The sequence below is a fragment of the Centropristis striata genome, chromosome 2 (assembly GCF_030273125.1).
Source record: "Centropristis striata isolate RG_2023a ecotype Rhode Island chromosome 2, C.striata_1.0, whole genome shotgun sequence".
Classification (NCBI taxonomy): Eukaryota; Metazoa; Chordata; class Actinopteri; order Perciformes; family Serranidae; genus Centropristis; species Centropristis striata.
The window spans coordinates 35,787,042-35,797,196 of record NC_081518.1 but is presented as its reverse complement, the minus strand read 5'-3'; positions in this window follow the sequence as shown (position 1 = coordinate 35,797,196).

Here is a 10,155-nt window from a genome sequence, read left to right as displayed (position 1 = left end):
ATGTATATTAGTTTAGGTATGATATGACATTAACTATAATGTCAAAAGGACCAATTAAACATTTTAAATCCTTTTAAACTTCAACACAGCACCCAAAAAGGTAATATAGCATTAGTAGATTTGCAACAATAGCAATGTTTTAGTCATCAATATCTCTTTTGTTTCTGGTGGTATTTGTGGTTTCAGTGTTTTGTTTGAAGACAAATTCAAAGCTTTGTCTTCACACACAAGACCTGCTGTATTTGTGTCTACAAAAGTATCTCGAGGATTTACTGTTCGTTCATACTGGATGAATCTGCGGCACACACTTTATGCCCAATGCCAGCGTTCAGTGCCATTGTATACAGGTCCTTAAAACCACCTACATCTGACTTGGATTAAAACACAAAATGTGTCTTCACTCGTTTCTCCAACATGAGTCAGCACATCTCCAGCAGAGACACTGAGACACTATTAAGGTCACTTATAGAACAGATAGCATTATTCTTTATCAGGATACACAGGGATGATGTGGTCATTTTTTTTACATTTATAGGTAATAGTGGAAATTATCTTGACAGTATTTCCTTTTCACTTAGAAAAATGAAAGTCATGGAGAAGGAAAAGTTAAAGTGTTTTGGACTGAGGGAGTGAAGTACGCAGTACACAGAGTTCGGGGCATTGACCACCCACATAGGTCAAGTTTTAGTTTTCTTCACAGCACTCCAAGTGTGTGTACAGCATTAAGTATGCTCAGTCAATGCCAAACACAGTTCTGACATCTTGGGGAGCACAAACCTATCACAACGCTGTTAACATATTTAAACTTGATAATGGGCAATTTGGCAGTGCTAATTTGATATGCAATATTTTCTCATCAAGCTCAGTAACGAGATTAGCTTGATGGAAGCCAAGCACAATGTAAACCGCTATGACAAGTTGTCATTAGGCAGATATTGGCTCATTTTAACACAGAGTTGGGACACACCTTAAAGTTAAATATGCTTTCCGTTCCTTTATTATTGTGTGTAGTGTTGATACCACAGTTTACACAACATAAGTCAAAAGCTTTCAGGGTGCCTGGCTGGTAGTGCATGAAACCCCTGCTCACCTCCCTGCAGGCGGTGAGCCCCATAATAATAAAACCTGCATTGCATAATGTATATTGCTCCATTATTTAATCATCCTTCCTACCTTCACCACCCCATGTTGTTTTCTAAAATTGTTGCTGCCTACAGTGCTGTTAAACAATAAGGCTGTTTCACTGCATAAATTTATGGTGTTGGTATCAAGTTGTTGAATGTTTGGATTGCTGCACATGGAACGGCTTTTAATTGCTTACGATTTATTTTAAAAGTGACAAACCCACAACACTTAATTACTGAAATTCTGCTTTTATAAATGTTGGTAAGTCAGGGGTGAAGCTTTTTCACTCTAAAATAAGCCATCAAGGCTCCAGTTACAAGTGTGAGTTCCTCTCTAGCCAGAGGGTAGGGAGGTCAAACAAACCATGGGAGGATCCTTTGTGTTTAATTAAAGAGCAACCGCAAGAAACAGGGCATACATGTAATGCATTATTTACACCACAATCCATAATATACAGTATATAAGTAGATGTGTGATGATCAAATGTTTGATTCTGGCACTGTTTCAGGTATCTGACATTGCAGGTCATCAGGTTACCGGCATTAAAATTTAAGAAGCACAAAACTCCACCATACAATCGGGAGACTGTAAGAATCGATATTTACATCGAGAAAATCAATTCAAAAAGAAACCAAGAAGTTGGCAGGGGATACATAAACTCTCCAGTTGTAGTTGGCTAAAATTACAGTACACCACAAAACAAAAGAGATTTTTATTACAATACACTTATTTTTATTTCTTTTCTAAATATGAAACCACAAATACTAGATGTTTGCCTCTGGTGTTACCTCTGGCCTCGTTTTCTCTCTTTCCAACTTCTATCTGCACGTTGCTGTCATTGCTGGAAGTTGAAAATCACACATTTGCATGAGGTGCATGGATTTTCTCTGGAGACTGTGGGCCAGTACTCCCATAAAAATGGGAGATAAACATCTGGAAGGAGGAAGGTGACAAGGAGACAAGTTAGGAGTTATGGGGGGCATCTGTTTGGCTCTCCTTCCTTCCCCAGCCTCTCTTGGAACAGAATTTCTCCTTCTTCCTTGTTTCTGGCATCTTTATCCGAGAAAGACAGATGGATTTGCTTTTCCCTGGATACACACTCCATCACACACACACACACTGATGCACATGCATGCATGGACTGTATATACACACATATATAGAGTGATACACAACCAAAGGCACAAATAACTCACACAGTGTAGGCATAGTGACTTTGACAAACAAATAGAATCCAGCGGGCACACACTCATATGTACACTCAGGGCTTGGGAGACAGACAGCTGCGCAAATATGCCCGGCCCTCATTCTTGGGATCTGAGTGGCGCTCCAACCACAACAGCAAATATTTCCCCTGCTGTCATCTTCTCTATTTTCTCTCCCTTATTCATCGGAAGTGTGCCCGGGAAGTGGCAGGAGAGGTTCTTGGTACGGCCAGGAACCACCGCATCCCCTCTCCCCCACCCCATTTCCCTCTTCTTCCTCCAGGAGCCAGATGCTGATTGGGGGGAAAAGTGGTGGCGAGGTGGGACCCTACCTGTCCCCTGGGGAAGATGAAATGTAAATTTTGCGACGTGGGCTCATTTGCTGCAGTCTGGAGCTGTCTGATAGGACCTGACTGGAGGCTTATTTGATTAGCTTAATTCCATCCTCGTGTGGACCACCGCAGCAATATTCCTGGAACATTTGTTAGAGCATTAGGCCCACAGTTAATGAACAATTTGTTCCGTTGAGCAACGAACCACACGAGCCATCGTGAGCCGTCCTCACGCTCTGTGAAAAGGTTTTCATAGTTGTGACACCTGCTCAAGAAATTAGATTGGAGAACTTGTGGCTGTAAAAAGTACAGGCTTATTAATTTTTCTGTGTTCAGATGATGGAAAAAACTGCTTTGTTAATTTCTCTGTGCTTGGATGATGCCTTAATTTGATGGCTTGCACAGGTTTTGTATCACACCAGGGTCATACTGTGAATGTGGTAAACTTGTGATGCATTACATGTTGTCCTCTGCTGTGTAAACAAGCTTAATGTCTCCAGGGATAATATATAGTATTTTATAGTATTTACTGACTGTATAACTCTATATGTATGCATATAAAGAGGTTTATAAGGTTCAAAGCTTCTCAGCATGAGCTCAAAAATGACTTGTGGCAAAGTCATTACACACTCACCTTACATGGTGCATATTTCACACCCTCCCCATATGTTACATTTTAGCATACATATCCATGTGAGAAATAGTATGAGTCATAACATCGTCAAAACAGCAGCAAGAAGAGTCAAACACGGCAGAGGAGACCGTCACTATCCCACACAGATTATAGTATTCAAACATTTTGACAACATTTTTAATTTTGTGTTGACTTTTTCACCTTGTTTTTGTTTTTTTATCCCAAAGTGAGTGGAATCACAGACATGCAACAGAGTACTCTTCATGAAAGGAATTGATAAATGTAGCGTTACTTTTAACAACTACTTGCACTCATGTTAGAACTGGTACCATTAAGTTATGTTTATAACAATTGTGAGTGTTGTGATATTTTTATTACTTTTAAAGGAAATTTTCAACAGTATCTTTACTTTTGCTTAAGGATACATAGAGAAAAAAAACACTGATTACCTGATATCAGACTTAGGTTCTGTAACTACTGTATATAATACTATCAAATCTGAAAACCAAAATTCATGCAAAACCTTTTGTGGGCTTCCAGTCAGAGACATTCTTATGTTTAAAAAAATTATATTTGCACAGATTTGTGTGTTTGGTTGGATGTTTTTTTTTTGTCAGTGAGTTTGATAGTGTATAGCTCGAGCACCTCAGCTAAGTCTGATGTAGGATGCATAAAAAACAAACTGTGTTGTATAAAAAAAAAAGCAAACATCTCCGTAGTGTTGCACCATGTCCCAATGCCAATGCTGTCATAATCCATTATATTGGCAAATAACATATCTAATTTCCTGAATGCCAGATACAAGTTCTACTTTAGACCAACAATACTGAGCTGGAATATAGCTTATGTTTGAGAATGTGGAAGATTAGTTAGCAGAAAGCCAGCACTGTGGCATCAGAATTCACTATTGAGATACAACAGGTGTGATTTATGTCACAGAGCAAAACACAAAGCTCCTGCAGGCTAACAGGTGCGTTGACTACAGACTGTGTGCTCTGCATTAATCAAAAATGCACAAAAGCATCTGGTGAGAGGGCCAATGGATCAAATAGTAATACTCTATTATTGTAATTTAGGGGGATTTTTTATGTTTAGAACTGAGGCATATATTAACCTTTAGAAAGTAAAATTGCTGGGACTTGATTCTGCTTTGTTGTTGCTTGAAAAAAAAGGGCAAAGCAAAGAAATACAATAATATGATAATGATAAAAATGCATATTGCATATGAATTCTTTGAAGTCAGATAATGAATGAAATATGATCCACAAAATACAGGATGAATAATATATCCATGAAGGCTGATGAGAAACCAAAGCACTATGAGGAATTATGTAAAGTTATCATGACGACCGTCATTTGTTATGCTCTGTCTCAGTGATTTTGAGGTAAACAGTACAATTACATCGTTTATTGCACAAAGGTATCTCTTCAGGAATATACCAATGCAAAGCATTGCTGGACGACACTGCATTGTGTTTCTGTCAACAGAACAGTCTCTTTAAAGTGAATGCAGAAGCTGCATGTTTTGCAGAAATGCTAAAGTTAGTCAGAAAAAGGCCTTAGTCAGGTCCACGAGCTATTATGTTAGACATTATGTAAGACCATAATCATAATCTGTACTGTATATGGGCCTTCTACTGCCAATTCTATTTTGCACATTGTGTGAAACAGTAAAGTGCGCTGTGTTTGCCATGTGGCTACATCAGTAATGCAAACTTGCTAAACTGTAAACTGTTGTTGTTTGAGGCAGTCAACAGTGCATTAAACATAAGAGAAATCAAACTTTTAAAGAAACTTTCAGTGGCTAGATTTTAACATCGACTTTCAGTACACAGAAACATAACCTCAATTTAAAGAGAAAAAAAAACCTTGAGTAGGGCCACTTTTGGCTTTTTCATTTGTCAATAACAACTGACGTGTCAATGCATTCGGCATACATTTTGGCAACTGCATGATTTATTGGTTGTTGTTTTGTTTCAACCTCAGCTCACATTATTAAGTCCATTATAAACTCACAAACCAGACACTCAAAGACAAAAAGATCCCCATTGAAACCCATTAAAAACAAATTTAATCCCACAGCATTAAAATGCATCAAAAGTGTTTTTGCAATTCACAGATCCCAGACTGTGAAAAAAACAGAGCCTCTTGTATACAAAAAAATACTTGAATCACAAGCATTAAACATTTGGTGAAATACATTTATTTGCTTTTGTATCAAGGGTTACATTGCTCGCTGCTTCCAGTCTTTATGCTAAGCTAGGCTAATCATCTCCTGCCCATAACTTTATAGGCCTAATTAGTTAATAGATATGTGTGGATATTAGTGGTATCAATCTTCTCGTCTAACTCTCAGCAAGAAAGTGAACTAACACATTTGCATTCAACATCATAGACAACCTGAAAGTAATCATTTGAGTATAAAACTATAATTGTTCATGTTCAACTTACAGTACATCACTTCTACTTGTAACACTCCACATTAGCATTTTCTTACAAAATGAAATAAAAAGTGTGTCTAACCACCTTTCTTCCTTGATCACAGAAGCATTCAGTCATACTTATCAACCTTGCCATACCATAGCACCGTGGGATCCATCCAGCACTAACTAAAAATAAACCCTCTCTCTCCTCCTTTGCCTTTTTCTCTCTTCCTCTCTCTGCAACTCCTCCTCCGTTCTTCCAATCCACATGTGTTTTGCTCTCTCTCTCTCTCTCTTCTCTTTCTCTGCCCTTCCTCCTCCGGCCTGCCACGCTCTCATTTGTCACATTTACAATGGAAACATCCAAATTTACAGATGCTATCAATTAATCACCTCCGCTCTAATTACAATCCAATTAACCTCTGTTTCCATGCGCCATGCTGCAGGACGGCCAGCACCCTCCCTACTCAATCACACTGCTCAGAGACAGACAGAGAGACGGAGCGGGAGGGAAGGCAGAGTGAGATTTAATGGAAGAAAAACTAAGTGGGAAGGGGAGAGACATACTGTAGATAGACGGATAGATATACGGTGTGGCCAAAAGTATGTGGACACCCCAGTCGGTTGGTCTTGAGCTGGTTTGGGCTAGCTCCTTTTTTTCAATTAAGGGAAGTCTTACAGCATAAAAAAGCTATTTTATCCAAGAGTGTGCTTTTAACTTTGCAGCAACAGTTTGGGAAACACATTTCCTGTTTCAGTCTGTTGTGGGAGAAATTGACCTTAACTCCACCACACACATTTGGGATAAACTGGAACACCAACTGTGAGCCCATGATACTACATACATACGTACATGTATAAACATACACAGATGGAGCAAAAAAGGAAAAGGAGATAAGAGAGGAGACAGACAGTCGTGGAAGAAATGAGAAATGATGGGAGGGGGAAGGAAAAAAATGAAGCTCAGCTCAAGAGCTGATGTCTCAGCGGAGGATCACAGGTGTGACTTGTGCGGAGACAAAGGAAGAAGAGAAAGCTAGAGGAAGGTAGAGAGAGACGGAGGGAGAGGGAGGGAGGGATGAAGAGCTGTTGCTGCTGCTGTCAGGAGGATTGAAGAAAGAGGACGGATGTGTCCATTACAGACGAGACTGTTCTCCTGGTGCCATGGGAGACCAGACTGTCACCATGAGCCACCTGTGTATGAGTGTGTGAAAGGGTGTGTGTCTGGTGTCTATATGCATATGCACAGAAACACACACACATAATATGCCAATGTGTCAAGCGTGCGCACACATTTTAATGCACATACAACACGTACAAAAACAGCACATGCACATAAAAACACGGTTCAAGTGTGTGCAAAAACACATTAAGATGCACACACACGCACCATACATGCATTAGTGTCAACTGGTGCGCACACATATAGGTAGTACAAGCACACACACGGACACACACTCATCTAGCTCTAACACAGATGGATATACACCACTACTATTAGCAGCTCTGGATTTACAGTGGCCCGTCAGCCTTCAGCTTTTAATGCCACGTGGGGCCTGTTTTACAGCTCTGCCCCAGGGCCCCAATCGGCTTTCAATTAGCAGGTGAGCTGCAGCCCTGTTCCCAATCAATAGCCCAGTACAGGCAGGCTGCAGGCACCCTGGGGCCCCCAGCTTGGAGGGAGGAGAGAGGAGAAGGAGGAGGAGAGAAAGGGGAGCTGGCAAGAGAGGCTGAGGTGGAATCATGCCATGCTACTGGGCCAGAGGGCTGTTTGAAGGGGTTGGACCTGTCACTTCCTTTCTCTACACACACACACACACACACACACACACACACACACACACACACACACACAGCAAGAAATACATTAAGGTGCAATTTATGTGGAAATCCAATCTTCAAATCTTGCTTTTCTCAAACAAAGGCTCATAAAACCGACACACTAAGTGAAGAGTGTTAACGCGTTGTTGGCAGCCTTGGAAGAGGAAGCTGTCCTCCAGCCCAACTTTGGAAATGAAAGCTGTGTTTCTGTGTTAAGGGGGATTTGAATACAAATAATCACTACATGCAAGTTACATTCAATAAGTTTCATCTAAGTTATGGAATTTAACTTTTCTAAGTTGTCATAAGTTAGGCAAATAGATCTTTTGAATTCATTCATTTAACACAAGCATAATCTTCAGTTCAGTTTGACAAACGCATGCAATTTAAACATAGCTTTGCAGGCAATAATCCCTTTATGCTGGGATAGTTTCATGTTTATTATGCAGTTTTCCTTGGTTGAAGAGTTTTTCTCAAAACAAGTGACAGTATCTTCAAAGATGGCGATTACTCTGCGCTTTTCAAGAAAATGTCAGTTAATTTAAGAAGGCACTTGAAAGTGGCTGGGTTGTATTAGACACAAGTGAATTTGTTTCACAAAAGCTAGACTGTATTCACTGCGTCGAGACGACTGATTTAAAGACAGATAATAGGATGAAATAACACAAGATGGACATTTTTGGCAGTATATCTTTCATCAAGGGGTCTGGGAAATCAGTCTCATCCTTCTTTCCAGGAACATCAATAAAACCAACATGAGTCAAGTCAAACTCTGCTGATAAACTGCCTGACAAGAGCACCACAATTTCTACACTTTGTAGTCAGGACATTTTAATGTTCCCTGTGTTGGAAGTTACATTATTTATGACTATAGGACTGAATACAAATTAAGCGACTTATTAAAATTTTTGCCATGCACACACACACACACACACACACACACACACACACACACACACACACACAAATATGCATCCGCATGCATGCACAGCTGTCAAATCCGCACTCTCATCAAGGCTCAGCTCAGTCCAACTCCACAGAGAGGAGGAACCAGGCAAAACAAAATTAAGTGTTTCAATTCTCATCCACCTCTCAGAGACACCATCGCATGGCAAAATAGCCATGTCATTTTAATTAGACTCACAGAGCACCACATGCTTTGGTCCCTACCTCCAACACATGAAAAAGAAAAATCCCATTCCCCTTAGTGACAGCAGAGAGAGAGAGAGAGGGGAATCTGCCAAAGCAAGCAGCTTGGCACAGAACCGGCGTTCACTGAATAAGGGAACGGAGCGCCATTTTTACATCATGCTGTAGTGATTGTCAGAAGAGCAACCACCATCAAGCAATTTTCTGTCTCTATTTCTTTTTTATTTATTAATTTATTTTCTCCTCTGTGTTTTGTAACCTTGTGCGAAGCTGGTAACAAAGGGATTGTGGTACACGGAGGAGAGGTTAGAGAAGATTGGAATGCATTGAGGAAGAAGAAGAAGGAGGAGAGGAGGAGGAGGAGGAGGAGGAGGAGAGGAGCTCCAGGGTTACTGGAGTGACATGGGTGTCTTTGAAGGCCTCGCAGCAGGGGTGGTGAGGTGGAGGGGGTTGGGTAGATAGAGGAGAGGTGGGAGAGATAACCAGGTCCCCTCCAACCCTCTGCTTCCATGTCTCTCTCCCTGTGCCAGTTTTATCGGAGGGGGGCAATGAGGGTCTTTGAAGGTGTCCCAGCAGGAGGTGTATGATTGTGTGTGTATGAGTGTTTTTCACGTAAATGTGCATAGATTCCAGATGTATAGTGTGTGTGTGTGTGTGTGTGTGTGTGAGAGAGAGAGAGAGATGGTGTGCAGTAAATGAGGATAAGCAAATGAGTTCAGGTGTGCACACAACCCTAGTCATGCTGTTTGTGCATGTGTGCCTGCGTGTGTGATGGGAGTGAGCAGCCCGCTACAGTACATCTCACTCTCAGTGGTGGAGAGGCAGAGCTAGAGCTGCTGGAAGGCGGAGAGACAGGCAGCTCTTCCCTCCACACATCTCTGTTCAAAGGCGCCATCAAAGTCTGGCAGAAATGTCAGTGCTGCAGGCAGGGGACCGGCCTCTGAATGTCAGTCCTTCTCAGGTCAACACCGAGAGCCAGCCTGCCTCGTACAGACAGAAAGAGAGAGGGGGGGGAGACGGAGAGACACGGGGAGTAGATGAAGATAAAAAGGGAAAACACGGGGACAGTGATTAGGGGAACATGATAAAATGATGGAGAAAGAGAGAGCAGGATGAAGTTGTGGAGGTAAGAGTGATAAGGAACAAGAGGTAGATTGCAGGGCGAAATAATAACAGAGGCTGGCTGTTTGTGGCAAGACTTAGTTTCTTTCATTCTGTCAGTGTGTGTTTCTGCGGGTGCAGCAGGATGTCAAGTGACTTCAGGGCAGAGATCTAGGGGAGACTTTGAGTGAGAGAAGTAATAAGAAAAGAAACAGGAAAGAAAAGCAAAGCAGACAATGCAAAAACGTCCTTGCTTCTCTGTGTATCTGAAATGCAGGAATACACTAGTCGAGACAGATATAATAGCAGTCACATACACAGAAATAGACAGAGAGAGAGGCACACACACACACACACACACACAC